General features: G+C 46.7%; 1 protein-coding gene across 13 annotated transcripts in view; it reads right to left on the bottom strand.

Annotated features, from left to right (window-relative positions):
- Positions 1-14,760, bottom strand: part of gpat2 (glycerol-3-phosphate acyltransferase 2, mitochondrial) — a 146,223-nt gene that overhangs the window by 51,765 nt on the left and 79,698 nt on the right. Inside the window, exon 3 of one of the 13 annotated variants that reach the window (XM_053624159.1) lies at positions 9,065-9,262. The exons of the other annotated variants lie outside the window; for them this stretch is intronic. The gene's annotated coding sequence lies outside the window, so the exon portion shown is untranslated. The remainder of the gene's footprint in view (positions 1-9,064; positions 9,263-14,760) is intronic. 13 annotated transcript variants of the gene reach the window in all.

Genomic DNA, 14,760 nt, shown 5'->3' with positions numbered 1-14,760 from the left:
CGCTTGCCGTGAATGATGAATTTGAGAAGGCACTCTTTCACCGGAGCTGGCGGGCTATACGTCTCCTCACTGCACTGCGCATTTCGCAGTGCATCACCGGCAAACACAGAGCTCATACGCACCTGTCACACAGAGCGCTGGATATATAGCTGTATAAACACACACACACACACACACGGTGCTGGAACTCGGTATAACTGACTTGACGATAAGATTTAGAGAGAAATCCCGTCTCTCTACAGTAAGCCGCTTTAATCCATACGTCTTCTCGCCTCTGTTCGTTTGACATCGATTTACTCCGTCCGTGCTCGCATCGTGGGATCGTCATGCTGGGAAACGACTGGCGTGAGGCAGCGGACAGCTCCGGTAGAGGCTTCCGTCTCACCTCCGTGTATGATGTACGACGCACGTCTCTCTACACGACCGATGATCTGAAGCGCTCGTATCGCTATATAATCGACGCTCAATATGAATAATGAATTCTCCTGCTGCAAGAGGCCACCGTGTTGAGGGAACGCCGTTGCCATGAAGAGGTGTATTTGGTCTGCGGCAGTGTTTAGGTAGGTGGTACGTGCTAACGTAACATCCACATGAATGCCAGGACACAAGGTTTCCCAGCAGAACATCGCCCAGACCGTCACACTTCCTCCACCGGCTCGCCTTCTTCCCATAGTGCCATATCTTCTCCAGGTAATCCACACACACACGCACACACACACACACTCGGTCGTCCACATGATGTAAAAGTAAGCGCGATTCATCAGACCCGGCCACCTTCTTCCAGTGCTCCATGGTCCATTGGTAGGTTTGACTGTAGGTGCTTTTGGCGGTGGACGGGGTCAGCATGGACACTCTGACCGGTCTACGCTCCTGTGATGTGAAGCTGTGATGCACTGTGTGTTCTGACATCTTTCCATCAGAGCCAGCGTTGACCTTTCCAGCTATTTGTGCTACAGTAGATCTTCCGTTGGCTCGGACCAGACGGGCTAACCTTCGCACCAGTGAGGGACTCCGATGAGCCTTGGGCGCCCGTGACCCTGTCGAAAGTTCACCGGTTCTCCTTCCTTGGACCACTTTAGATAGGTACTAACCACTGTATATCAGGAACACCCCACAAGATCCGACGTTTCGGAGAAGCTCTGACCCGTCGTCCAGCCATCACAATTTATCTCTTATCAGAGTCGCTCGGATCCTCAAACGTACCCATTTTCCCTGCTTCCAGCACGTCAACTTCGAGAACCGACTGCTCACTTGCTGCCTGATGAATAAATCCCACGCCTTGACCGGTGCCGCTGTAACGAGATAATCAAACGTTACTCGCTTCACCCGTCAGTTTCTTTAACGTTACGGCTGACCGGTGTATTTTGTCGACGGGTCTTTCTGAATACGACCCGGAGCGACCCGGAGCTGTATTCACACCGCGTCTGCTACACGAATCCTACCACGATCCTCTGGTGAAAATCTATTCTCTCATCATTACAAGAGTCACACGAGGTCATCCAGGTCTGTCCACTCCGCTAATCCACCCGAGTGGGTTTGTTTCCACCCGACTGGATTAAGAGTTCTTTTCCGAGCGCCATCAAAGCGTAGACATGTGACAGGACGGCTGGGGAATTAGGGAAATTTCTGGAATTTGCACCTCTTCACTGAGGCGCAATCAAATTCCGCGAGAGACCAAGTATCTGAAAGTCCTAGCGTCGACGAGGACGCCTCTGTGCTCTCTTTAAATCCGTTCGTTTATAGAAATCTGCCAGAAGCGCCGCGGGCCGAGCGGATGCTTACACCTTAACGCGCTCGTCACTTTTACGCCATAGAGAAAAGGGAGATGAGGACTTCTCTAGCGTTCGTCAGCTCTGTGCTAAGAGTATCCACCGAGCTAAAAATATCGGTTTGTTTGCTGTCGCTACCGAGGCGAGCAGGGCTCATCATGCACATTATGGAACAAGAAGCCGCTTTAGAGCTTGCAAATTAGAACCAATTTGTGCTGGATTTCATGGACGGGGGGGGGAACAAAAAACCCCACAGAAACATCCTCTTAAAATTCATCTTCAGAAGAAAAGCGGCATAATGAGCTGCGATAGAAGAGTGGTGCATGAAGAGGCACGATTGTCTTGTTCCACCACACACACACACAAAGAAACTTTTCACGGAAACCATTTTTAAATTTATTTTATCTCCGCTTTCCGAGTCACACTTCATCAAAAGATCCCAACACACCAACGGTTATGGCTGGAGGTCGAAAGAGAACGCATCACATGCTTTCCGTGCGTCTTCCTTTCGGAACGCGCGGCCGTCTCACGCCCTGGGGCGTTCTTACGAAGCTTTCCGACGATGAAAACGGCGAGTGAGGACCGATCCGAATGAGACGGGACGTTTCGTAAGTGAGGAGTGAAACACTTCGGGACGTGCAGTTATGGGGAAATATTCAGCTACGGTGGTGTGACGCCTCAGGACGTTAAAGAGAACTGATTCATCCTGACCACCGCGATGCGATCACAGCACCTGCTAAACCCGCTTTATTCCTGGATAGCTAAACGTCAGAGAAAAACAAACTCCAGGTGTCATTTCTCCCCATCTTTGCCCATCGTAGAATCGGACGCTTGGCTAAAATTAGTGGAACATCGACGTGTCGTGCGTTCCGTGTCAGCTTGGGCTTTCAGGTCTCATGATTTGCCCTATAAACCCTGATAATTCTCCATTAGGCCAAACAAGACATGTGAGTCTCATCCACCGCAGTCACAAACATTAAACAGAGGTACCAAACAAGAGATAAATATATCCCTGAGAGAGAGAGAGAGAGGGGGGGGGGGGTGGGTTGGAGATGAAGGCGGAGGGTGGACGGGGAATCAGCATGGCTCTTCAGTAAACGCTCAATAAGCGAAGGAAAGCCAGGCCAGGTCAAGCCCAGCCCATGCCAGTTGCCCCCGCGCTGAAAAGGCGTGAACACAAACGTAGAAAATAACTCGCGCTCGGTCTTCGGTGTGAGGACTGAGCGGAACGGAACGAGTCGGAGCGAGCGAGTGAATAAGGAAGCGGCTGAGCGATCAGGAAGATTAGATGGATTTGTGCCAGGTGGAAAATAGGTTTACCTGCTTGGCACGCGAAAGGATGCTCTAAGGTTCACTGCAAATATAAAAGGAAAGGAAAAGGAAGAAGGCAGGGGCAGTTTAGGAAGAAACCGGCTAGACGTACAGCATAGGGCTGGATTGGACTGACGTCAGGAAAGACGACAGCGCGACACTTTTGTAACGCGTTGTTACTGGCAAATAATCGACTTCGGTGCTGTTCCGGTGAGTCCGCGTCGCGTTGTGCCACGCCGCACCACCCCGCCCTCGACTGCTGTCCTACGACGCCGCACACGCGGCGTGATACCGTGTGATACCGTCGTTTGTGCGTGATACCTCGAGACTAAAATACTGAATAAAACGTACAACGGTTCAAGGTTCACCTTATTGTTTACACCGGCAATACAGGGTTTGTTCGGAGGACGTTAAAACATCAAACTAAACACAGGAGTAAACATTAATGAGACAGGAAGAGGATGTTAGATGTTCCATGTTGTTGGAGGTAATTAGGTAAATCATCACGGAGCGGTCTGATCTTCACTTCAAAGCAGCGTGTTACTGTACGTACACAAGCTAACAAGCTAGATCGTCAGTGTTAGATCGTCACGCACGTTGATTATCACTTATCACAACAGTGTGTGTGTGTTCGTTCGTTTTTCTAAGTGACTGGGTTGTTTTTTTCTTTTTTTCAGATGAAGGTTACACCTTAAAAAGGAATTTTAAGGAGGCATCCCACTGAAACGTTTCGCGACTACACATCATCGTAGAGTCTCAAAAAAGAAAGGTATCGAAAAAATACAGTATCGTATCAAATTCACGGTATCGGATCAGTACCAAAGAATTTCAGATGATTCCCAATCCCGGTCCTGGTTCTGGATTCCTTCTTTTTTTAATGTGAAATCGAGTCGCTTGTTCACTACGTTTCCCCCGATTTCAGCACGTTACTAGCTTTCAGATATCTTCCTCAGCGATTAATGTGAAGAAAAAAATAAAAAATCCAGCGTCTGCGTATTCCGTGCTAGAAATACGAGACTGTTGACTCGCTGCCGTCATTTTCTCTGTGTGCACCTGCTGCTTGGAGCCAAGCTTAAAATCAGTCATAAAAAGAGACGATTAACAACCGTTCATTAATGATGATGGTGGATCAGGAGAGAACTCCTGCATGCGGTCGCCACTGTTCAGCACAGCATTCGATAGAACGTGTGTGTGTGTGTGCGAGAGAGAGAGAGAGAGAGAGAGAGAGAGAGAGAGCCCTACAATACCAAAAGCTGATCAGAGCAAACAGTTCCCTCTCTCAGCTGGTCCGAAGCTTCGGCCCTGAAACATCAACACCTACTAACCCCCACCACGCCGACGCTTCAGACGACGACAAGGTCAAACACACCAGATTAGACCGAATTACAATACGAATGAAACCCAAACACGACAACAGAGTACAGACGCAGCGCTATCGGCCCTAAAAAGACACTACCACTCTGTTGTACTGGATTTAGCAATACGAATGTACAATGAAATGTGCTTTAATGTGCCAATACAGCACATGGAAACAAACAGAAAAAGAAGAAAAAACAACTGAAACAGAGAGAGCGGGAGCGAGAGAGAAAGAGAAGGAGAGAGAGAGTGAGAGAGAGATAAAGAGAGGGAGAGAGGGAGAGCGAGAGAGAGAGGGAGCGAGAGCGTGAGAGAGGGAGAGAGAAAGGAGAGAGAGAGTGAGAGAGAGATGAGAGAGAGAGAGGGAGAGCGAGAGAGAAAGGAGAGAGAGAGTGAGAGAGAAAGAGGGAGAGCGAGTGAGGGAGAGAGAGAGGGAGAGAGAGCTAAAGAGAGAGAGGGAGAGCGAGAAAGAGAGAGAGGGAGAGAGATAAAGAGAAAGGAGAGAGAGAGTGAGAGAAATAAAGAGAGAGAGGGAGAGGGAGAGAGAGAAAGAGGGAGAGCGAGTGAGGGGGAGAGAGAGGGAGAGCGAGAGAGAGAGAGAGATAAAGAGAGAGAGAGGGAGAGCGAGAGAGAGAGAGAGGGAGAGAGAGAGTGAGAGATAAGGAGAGAGAGAGAGAGAGAGGGAGAGAGAGAGAAAGAGATAAAGAGAGAGGGAGAGAGAGATAAAGAGAGAGATAAGGGGAGAGAGAGATAAAGAGAGAGAGAGAGATAAAGAGAGAGGGAGAGAGAGAGATAGAGAGAGAGAGAGACAGAGAGAGAGATAGAGAGAGAGAGATAAAGAGAGAGAGAGAAAGAGAGAGAGAGAGAGAGATAAAGAGAGAGAGAGATAAAGAGAGAGGGAGAGAGAGATAGAGAGAGATAGAGAGAGATAGAGAGAGAGGGAGAGAGAGAGAGAGAGAGAGATAAAGAGAGAGAGAGAGAGATAGAGAGAGAGAGATAAAGAGAGAGAGATAAAGAGAGAGAGAGAGAGAGATAGAGAGAGATAGAGAGAGAGAGAGATAGAGAGAGAGGGAGAGAGATAAAGAGAGAGAGAGAGAGAGAGATAGAGAGAGAGAGAGAGAGATAAAGAGAGAGAGAGAGAGAGAGAGAGAGAGAGAGAGAGAGAGATAGAGAGAGAGGGAGAGAGATAAAGAGAGAGAGAGAGAGAGAGAGAGAGAGAGAATGGTGGTTACAGCAGAGTGCCCTATGAATACAGATATAAATAATCACCATTTCAGTGCGCACCGATACCAGAACACCCTGCAGCCGCTGCTGCTACTGCAGCATTATAAAGAACAGTGCATCGATGTTTTATCCGTTTGGGCGACGCCCATCATCAGTGGACTGTGGCAGGTCCTCGTGTTCATGAGAGTGACTTTTCTTAAGCGACATTAGGAAAACACAAAGATCTAGTGTGAGCTTTAATAATAATCAGCATCGGATGGAACGACGGATAGACTACAGCCGTCCGTCTCCTCGTCTATTGGCTCGCACTTCCACAGTTTGTGTCTCCAAGGCTGCTGTAACTCGAATAACCTCTCTCTACCACCGCGGTGAGCGGAAAAGCATCTCGAGAGCGCACAACACGGTACAGGCGGATGGGAAATAAAAAATCCAGCAAGACCAGATCATCTTTTTCCAATCTTCGTCCGTCTAGCCCGAACCAGTCTGGTCAGGAACGCCTTCACGCTATAAATTCTGTATGGCAAAGTCTACGGACACGTTGTATTTTATTTTTTTCAGTTCAAGAGTTTCCAGTGTATTCTGGGGAGGCTTTAAAGTTTTTTTTTTTTTTTTTTACATATAATTAATTATTGATCCCTGTTGCTTATGGTGCTCTGGTTGGAATATTTTTATATATATATATATTTTTTAGCGCCTGCTGTGGTGTGATTAAGTCGAAGCGGAGCTGTAGTTTGATTTCTTTGCCGATATCCCGAGGCGTTCGCTGCCTCGTCGCTAAATATCGATCCGGGCCGAAGGGTCAAACGGGAACGGGACACTGTTTCGCTGACGAGCGAAAGTGTTCTTGTCGTATCTGATGACGTCTCTGGAACGTGGGGTCGATTCATGAGCCCGGTGCACTTGACAAGGGGAAACTTTTGGAAAATTGGCAGCGAGTGGCACAAAACAGAGTTTTTAACATAACAATCCGTACTTAAATCTCAATCTCAACTTAAAAAAGTCAATCGAATCGGCGCAGAATCGTTCCAGTTGGTCAATTTGCCCATTTCAGCCAATTATATAAACGTCTAACTGAAATTAGTTCAGGTCGGACTGTGTTTAGTTCCTCGCTTTAAAATCGAGAACGGGCATGGTTCACAGTTTGGCTGGATAAACCTACACAGTGCTGGAGATTTATATCACATCTATATCATGTTGATTTATACGGCAAAACCCAATCTGACGCCGACACCGCAAGACGACAAACTAGTGTAAGGCAGCTGTCAAAGAACAGGACGGAATAAACAACAACAACAACAACAACAGTCATGGAGTAATACATGCTCTGAGCATGCGTCTCATCAACTAACATCAACCTTCATCTTACGATCCAAAACACACACACACACACACACACACAGTCTCTCTGCTCGCTGAGGTTTTGAATTGCAAACTGCTGTTTGCGGCCAATTAGCAGATGACTGATGGAGCGTAGGTTCTGTGCAGTCAGCCGTATTAAAGGGGGGGAAACCCATAAAGAACTGGCTGCCGACCAAACAACGATAGCCAGTGGCGACCTGGATCACGTCGTCTTGTAGGGTCTGGTGATAAATCACACCGCTGACATACGGACACAGAAGCTGAGGACGTGGAGGAACTGTAGGAAAAGAGATCGTGGCGTGCGCGAGATAATGCATTTCAGAAGGTTTGTTATTGTATTAGAGCGTTACTGTGGGGGACAAGCGTGGAAAAATGTGCAGCGGAGAACGTTAAGACGTGCGTTTTTCGTCTTTAAAATGGGTTTAGTTAGTTAGAGTTGCATTTATATAGCGCTTTTCTAGACACTTAAAGTGCTTTACGTTGTATGGGGATGGGCCTCCTCTACAACAACTAGTGTGTGGCGTCCGCCTGGAGGATGTGACGGCAGCCATATTGCATTTTTAATGACCGCAGAGAGTCAGGACCTCGGTTTAACGTCTCATCCGAAAGACGGTGTTGTTTTTACAGTACAGTGTCCCCGTCACTATACTGGGGCATTAAGCGCCACAGAGATCACAAGGTGAGCGCCCCCTGCTGGCCTCAATAATACCACTCCAAGCAGCAACCTTAGCTTTCCCCAGGAGGTCTATCGTCCAGGTCCTGACCGGAGTCGATGCTGCTTAGCGTCGATGTGAAACCAGGCGAGAACTGCAGGCAGATACGGCCCTGGCCGTTTAGCATGAACATGCTGCTAGTGGTTCTTCCACCGTCCACTTTATTAGGAACACCTGTACGTTCATGGCGTTCTCTACATCAGCCAATCATGTGGTAGCAGCGCAACGCAAAAAAATGTAATAAAATAATAATAATAATAATCATGCAGACACAGTTCAAGAACTTCAGGTAATCAAACATCAGAATGAAGAAAAAAACGGCACGGGTGTTGGTACAGAGATGGGCTGACTGGAGTATTTGATAAACTGCTGATCTCCTAGGATTTTCACACGCACGATCACGTGTCTCTGGAGTTTACACATAATGGTGCAAAAAGCATCCTGAGCAGAGGGTCTGCAGGCTGAAACACCAGGTTGTTGAGAGAGATCAGAGGAGAATGATCAGACTGGTCTGATCTGACAGGAAGTCTACAGTGACTCAAATAAAGCGCTCTTTACAGCCGTGCTGCGCAGAAAATCATCTCGGCTTGAGGTGGATGAGCTACGACAGCAGAAGACCACATCGGGTTCTACTCCTGTCAGCCAAGAACGGGAATCTGAGGCTATCATGGCCACAGACTCACCCAAACTGGGGGGGGGACGGGGACACATTACCTGGACTTTTCCTAATCTTCAACTGTCCAGTTTTGTTGATCCTGTGCCCACTGTATCCTCAGATGTGGTCCTGTGCTGTTATAGCACACTGGCCTCAAGGTTCTACATGCTGTTGGGATGCTTTTCTGCTCACCGCCGACGTAACTTGAGTGGTTAGTCTCTTTCTTTCCTCTCTCTCTCTGTCCATGGAAAAGAGGGACAAGATGGCGCAAGTTCAGTTCCCTCGATAAGACTTGGTGTGTTCATTAATATTTCCAGCCTTTAGAGGAACCAAGCGAGACGGAGAAAGATCAGTAACACCACAATTTCCCCGACTGCAGGAGCTGGTGGCTGGTTCTGGTCTGGTTCTCCAGCTAACTGCTATCCTTTTAAACAACTGTCTCGCGTTTTCTCTTGAAGAACTAACCTAATGCACGGCGTAACCATAACGACAAAATGATGGATCGCACCCCGTGTCCAATGTTATCACCCGTTCCTGCTGCATCTATACATAGTTAAGGATGAGGATATTAGTACAGTATATAAGCTTATACGCGAGCTGACGGGTTTAATTCATTATGAACGCTCACTACTTATCAGGTTTAGAAGGTGCTTTAAAGCAGAAATAAAAGCAGTAACCTGTGCTGATCTCTGGCCCTCCACGACAGTGCGCTTGCTTTAATAGAAGTTTCACTGACAGACGAGAAGTTTTCAAAAGGTTTTCGCGGCACATGCTAAATGACCTGGTCGTAACATCTGCATCACACCATGGAGCGACGTGCGTCTGTGTCAAATGGATGATTAATTAAAGCGGGATACCTCCACACCAAGCTTCATCTGGAAAGGGATTAGGGAAAGCACAAAAAAAAAAAAAAAAAGAAGAAGAGATGTTTGAAGCTGCAGAATCAAAAAAACATCAAGGGTCCTTTGTTACAATGGAACTGAAAAAGAAGGAGAGTGAAAAGAAGTGAAACGCAAAAGACGGTAGGAATTAAAAGGCCGGGGGAAGAAGAAGATTCTCAAAATGAGATTTTTCTGTTTCTCGAAGCTTGAGAATTGCCATTCGTTTCCAAGAAAATAAATAAATAAATAAGGTGTGAAAGTATGGCACAAGGTACCATGGGTAGCGCTGCTGCCTCACAGTATTCCAGCATGATAACGACCCCAAACGCACCTTCAAGACGACCACTGCCTTGCTAAAGATGCTGAGGGTGAAGGTGATGGACTGGCCGAGCATGTCTCCAGATCTAAACCCTATTGAGCATCTGTGGGGCATCCTCAAACGGAAGGTGGAGCGGCACAAGGTCTCTAACATCCACCAGCTCCGTGATGTCATCATGGAGGAGTGGAAGAGGACTCCAGTGGCAACCTGTGAAGCTCTGGTGAACTCCATGCCCAAGAGGGTTAAGGCAGTGCTGGAAAATAACCGTGGCCACACAAAATATTGACACTTTGGGTCCAAATTTGGACATTTTCACTTAGGGGTGTACTCACATTTGTTGCCAGCGGTTTAGACATTAATGGCTGTGTGTTGAGTTATACACTGTTACACAAGCTGTACACTCACTACTTTACATTGCAGCAAAGTGTCATTCCTTCAGTGTTGTCACATGAAAAGATATCATCAAATATTTACAAAAATGTGAGGGGTGTACTCACTTTTGTGAGATACTGTGTGTATATATATATATGGTATTTTTGTCACATCCCCCAGCTCAATTTCCTATGTCATGCCCAGTGCTCTCCAAAAAAGACATCCTCTAATAAATTACAGCTTTCAGAAACTAATAAGGTAGAGCTTTTGGTTAATACGATGTTCTAAGCACGTGTCTCAAAGCTGGCAGGGAATCACGTTCATATCCAACCCGTATTTTAAAAATGAGACACACAGACAGACAGAAATAATTCTCTCCGTTCCAAACGGAACATTCTTTCCGCCGAATCAAAAACGAGTGTGTCTTTAATTTCATTGCACTCCTGGGCTGAAGTAGAGACCGGTGCAAAAAAATTTTTTTTAAATGAATATCTACGGCCCCTTCCAAAAGTATTGGAACAGCAAAGGCCAATTCTATTGTTTTCGCCATACACACACATATATATAGTGAAGACGTTTGGGTTTGAGGGCAAAAGATAAATATGTTACAAAGTGTTACAATTTAGAACATGGCACATTTTGTTTGAACACACCCATTTTTCCTCCACGTGATCCAAAAAAGAAAAAAAAAGAATGCGTCTTTGCTGTTCCAATACTTTCGGAGGGGACTGTACTTACTGAACCAAGCAGATACTTTTAATCAAAAGTTTTTAAATCAACGTGGCACTGTTTTCTTCATCGCATGCAAACCTGGAGCATAAATCCTGCGGCGGCATTTCTCATTCTCTCAGCGTTTTGACCTACGCTTCGCTCAGCTCTAATATATTCATCTATATCTATACGTCAACATGATTACGGTCTTGGATCAAAAAGCCCATTACGATGCCGTGTTCGAAACATGGATTTTGTGCTGTTTGGGGAAAAACTCACTGTGTTCCTCCAACCTCGATCCATGTCTCATCTGATCTCTCATCCATTACGAATAACCTCCAGCGAATACATTTGTAAAATGCACCAACCGAGGAGGTGCGGGTGTGCCGCTGAGCCTGTGGGGAAACTTTTATGAGCACGTACGAGTGGCTTAAGTTATGCTGGAGCGTAATTATGCGTGCTCAGGCAGAGAAAAGAAACAAATGAAATTCTATCATAAAAAAACAAAAAACAAACGTAGTGTATATCAGTGTTCTGACAACAAAGAAAAATATTAAATCGGTGATACAGTGTATGATCAGATTTCTTTAAGGGGATGTTTACTTAAAGCGTGTTATATACAGAGCTGTTTGTGAATGTAAAAAGGCCGCAAGGTTTTAAAAATCAAAGCGCACGACAAACGGAGTCGTCGACTCCCAAAACAAGGAACCGATTCTGAACGGCTGAATCGAGTCGTTAGTGATTCCAGACTTTACTTCCTGTACAGACCTACGTAGGTTTGAAACAAAAAGCCCCGCCTCTCGTCTTCATCGGCTGCTCGCTGACAGACGGAGCCGAAACCCGTTACGATAGTGGGCGTTTCCTTTTCGGCACACGGTAGACCAATCACGACAGACTGGGACGTCTGACCGATCAGAGCAGAGTATGCTCTCCGAAAGGAGGAGTTTAGAACGAATCGTTTCGAACGAATCATTTAACGAGTCGTTTGTGACGCTGTGGGGGGAAAAAGGTAATCCTGCAGTTTAAATGATGAGCACGTTAAAGTGTTTTTGTGACCTCGGATGCGTGCAAGTCTATTGCACGAGACCTCTAAGACAAAATTAGGCACGTTTCAAAACCATAATAGGTGCGCTTTAACATTTGTGGACGGAGACTCCGGTGTTTTCAGTCATGGGTGTGTCTTTATATAAATTACGTAACTACTTTTTTTTTGTCTTATTAACTTGACTTATAAGAGAAAGAGACAAAGAGAGAGCGAGACAGAGAAAGGAGACCGTTAACAGCTGCTCAAACATAAGTAATAACAGGAACGAACTTGTTTTTCACATGTTCCTCAAGATCAAATGTAAGTATAAACGGATAAAAAGTGCATATCGTTCGTTATGAAATACAACCTTGTGATCGATCGAGCAAATCGTTGTGGTATAAGGGGAATAAAACACCTATTTATGAGACGTGCTCTTATTACAGGAAGATACTCCATTTCGGGGAGGTACTTCACATCCCGCTGCATCACACCACCTCGTTATGGATCATCTTCCCCATGACAGCACGGTCCCAAGTGATTATTTCCTTATTGTTTGTAAGTCCGCACGATTAAAATGAGCAATTGATATAAGGATCTTAGGCATGCAAACATTATAAAGCCAACCTGTAAGATTAAAAATGCGTCTTCGCCTAGAAAACATGATTAAAAAGAACGTCTGGAGGCGTGGAGAAGGCAGAGTACAGAGGTTTAAAGAATCGCTTATCAAAGCACATCACTTTTGTTAAGTACTCTACGCTCCAGGCAGTTCAGCTTAATTACACTGCATCCCTTTGCAGGTGTCCTTCCGTAAATGTCGGCTTTAAGATGGAAAGAAGTGAGATTTTAAGAAGATTTTTGAAGAGTTAGTCACATACTGAATGGTGGCTGAGACTTTTTTTTAGCGTTTTAAATGTTGCATACAATAAATTAAGGATTCCGTTTTACACGTTAGGTTTTCACATAACTTCAAAATCCGTTACGGTCGAGTTGGCACACACCGGCATTGACGTGAGGGCCGTAGACTAAGCCAGAAGATTTCTGGGAATTGTACGGGGTGCAGGTGAGGGGTGAGATGAAAAGAAAATACCAAAAAAAAATTCATATTTATGGGACTACGTTGGTGAGATGCAAAAATACCGGCAGCCGAGCCAATTGAGATATGCATCTGGAATGACTGACAGGTAACAGGTAACAGACACTCTTTGGAAGCCCCCCCTCCTTCCTTCATCTTACATTAGTAACCTACTGGGTCAGCTTGATTTATCCACTTGAAAGACAGCACTGGTGTGGCCTTGCTTTCTGTCAGGGTAAACGCAGAATGTTTCAAATTCCCTCCGTTTTCCACACCGTTTATCCTCCACAGGGTCACGCGAGACCTGGAGCCTCCAGACCTCAGGCAACTCGTGGTACAAGGTGAGCGACACCCTGGAACCCACTGCAGGGTACGATCGCACACGCTACGGACGATTTGGAAATGCCGAATCCGCCTGCGACACGTCTGTGGACTGGGGAAGGAAACCGGAGTACCCAGAGGGAACCCCCGAAGCACGGGGAGAACGCGCAAACCCGCGCACACAGGGCGGAGGCGGGACTCGAATCCTCGACCCCGCAGGTGCGAGGCAAACATTCTAAAAACACTAAGCCGCCGTGCCCTTGGTTCTGGAATTCAAACTGGATGTTTCCAGGAAAAAAAACAAAAAAGAAGGATTAATGTATACGCGCTATAGCGATTTTTAAACCTGTATCTGTACAACGTTAAAGCAAGACATTTAAGAAGAACTCACGCATTCATGTCTTTAGTCCCTCATCTCACTTGTCTTCACGCTCCATCAACGTTTCTATTTCAACATATTTGCCGGCAGCCTTTCAGCGTTTCTCACGGCGTTCGGTTATTCAGGTTCCCCCGGCTTCGGCTTCTCTCTCTCCCTCTCCGTAATCACCTCTCTTGATGTTATTGATGTACGTAGTAGTGCAGAGGAAGAAGGACTGATTTGGCTGCCTCCCATTTTTCACTTCCTGTCTGCATGGATCTTCACCTTTCCACACTGGTTTCTGGACTTGTTAAAAGACCGATTGGCCCAGGATGCCCTCCATTTCACTGCCGGCGCACATTACGAGCACCTCGCTGCCGTGAAAAATGGACACGTTTTCATAATAAGCACACATCAGATCAATCCATCCAACCCCTCTCGCACAGTACCGAGGCAGCGACTCCAAACGGAGATTTAATGAGAGCAACTTTTGGCGCTACTTTAAGGTTGCTGAGGTAACGTTATTTTCAATATCGATCATCTTCAAAGATGAGACGCTGAAACGAAACCCAAGGGTTACAAAATAAAGGACGGTTCAGCTTTTGCGTGGGTATGCGGAGAAAAGCTGTAATGCGTAACACTTTCGACGGTCTGAAAGTGTCGGACTTCAACCAGGCATCATTACTTTTTCATATTTCATCTACAAAGTTGAGATGAAAAACCATGCACAAACAAATAAAGGCCTGCTTGTGTTTGTAGCTCAGATTCAGCTTTTAGTCTTTAATTTTGCTTCAACGGGCAGCAAAAATAACTGATGAAGAGGCCCGTCAACATTCCTCACTTGCTCTAATGTCATGGGCTTTTTTCGGAGTAGGAGGCTGCACCTCTTCACCGGGACTGAACGGCACAGACGACACGCCTCCTTCACCGGGACTGACCGGCAGAGAGGACACGCCTCCTTCACCGGGACTGACCGGCACAGACGACACGCCTCCTTCACCGGGACTGACCGGCACAGACGACACGCCTCCTTCACCGGGACTGACCGGCACAGACGACACGCCTCCTTCACCGGGACTGACCGGCAGAGAGGACACGCCTCCTTCACCGGGACTGACCGGCAGAGAGGACACGCCTCCTTCACCGGGACTGACCGGCACAGACGACACGCCTCCTTCACCGGGACTGACCGGCACAGACGACACGCCTCCTTCACCGGGACTGACCGGCACAGACGACACGCCTCCTTCACCCGGACTGACCGGCACAGACGACACGCCTCCTTCACCGGGACTGACCGGCACAGACGACA

The sequence above is a fragment of the Ictalurus furcatus genome, chromosome 5, assembly GCF_023375685.1.
Source record: "Ictalurus furcatus strain D&B chromosome 5, Billie_1.0, whole genome shotgun sequence".
In the NCBI taxonomy this organism is placed as follows: Eukaryota; Metazoa; Chordata; class Actinopteri; order Siluriformes; family Ictaluridae; genus Ictalurus; species Ictalurus furcatus.
Note: the sequence above shows the minus strand (reverse complement) of the source record. Positions and strands in the feature narration are given on the sequence as shown.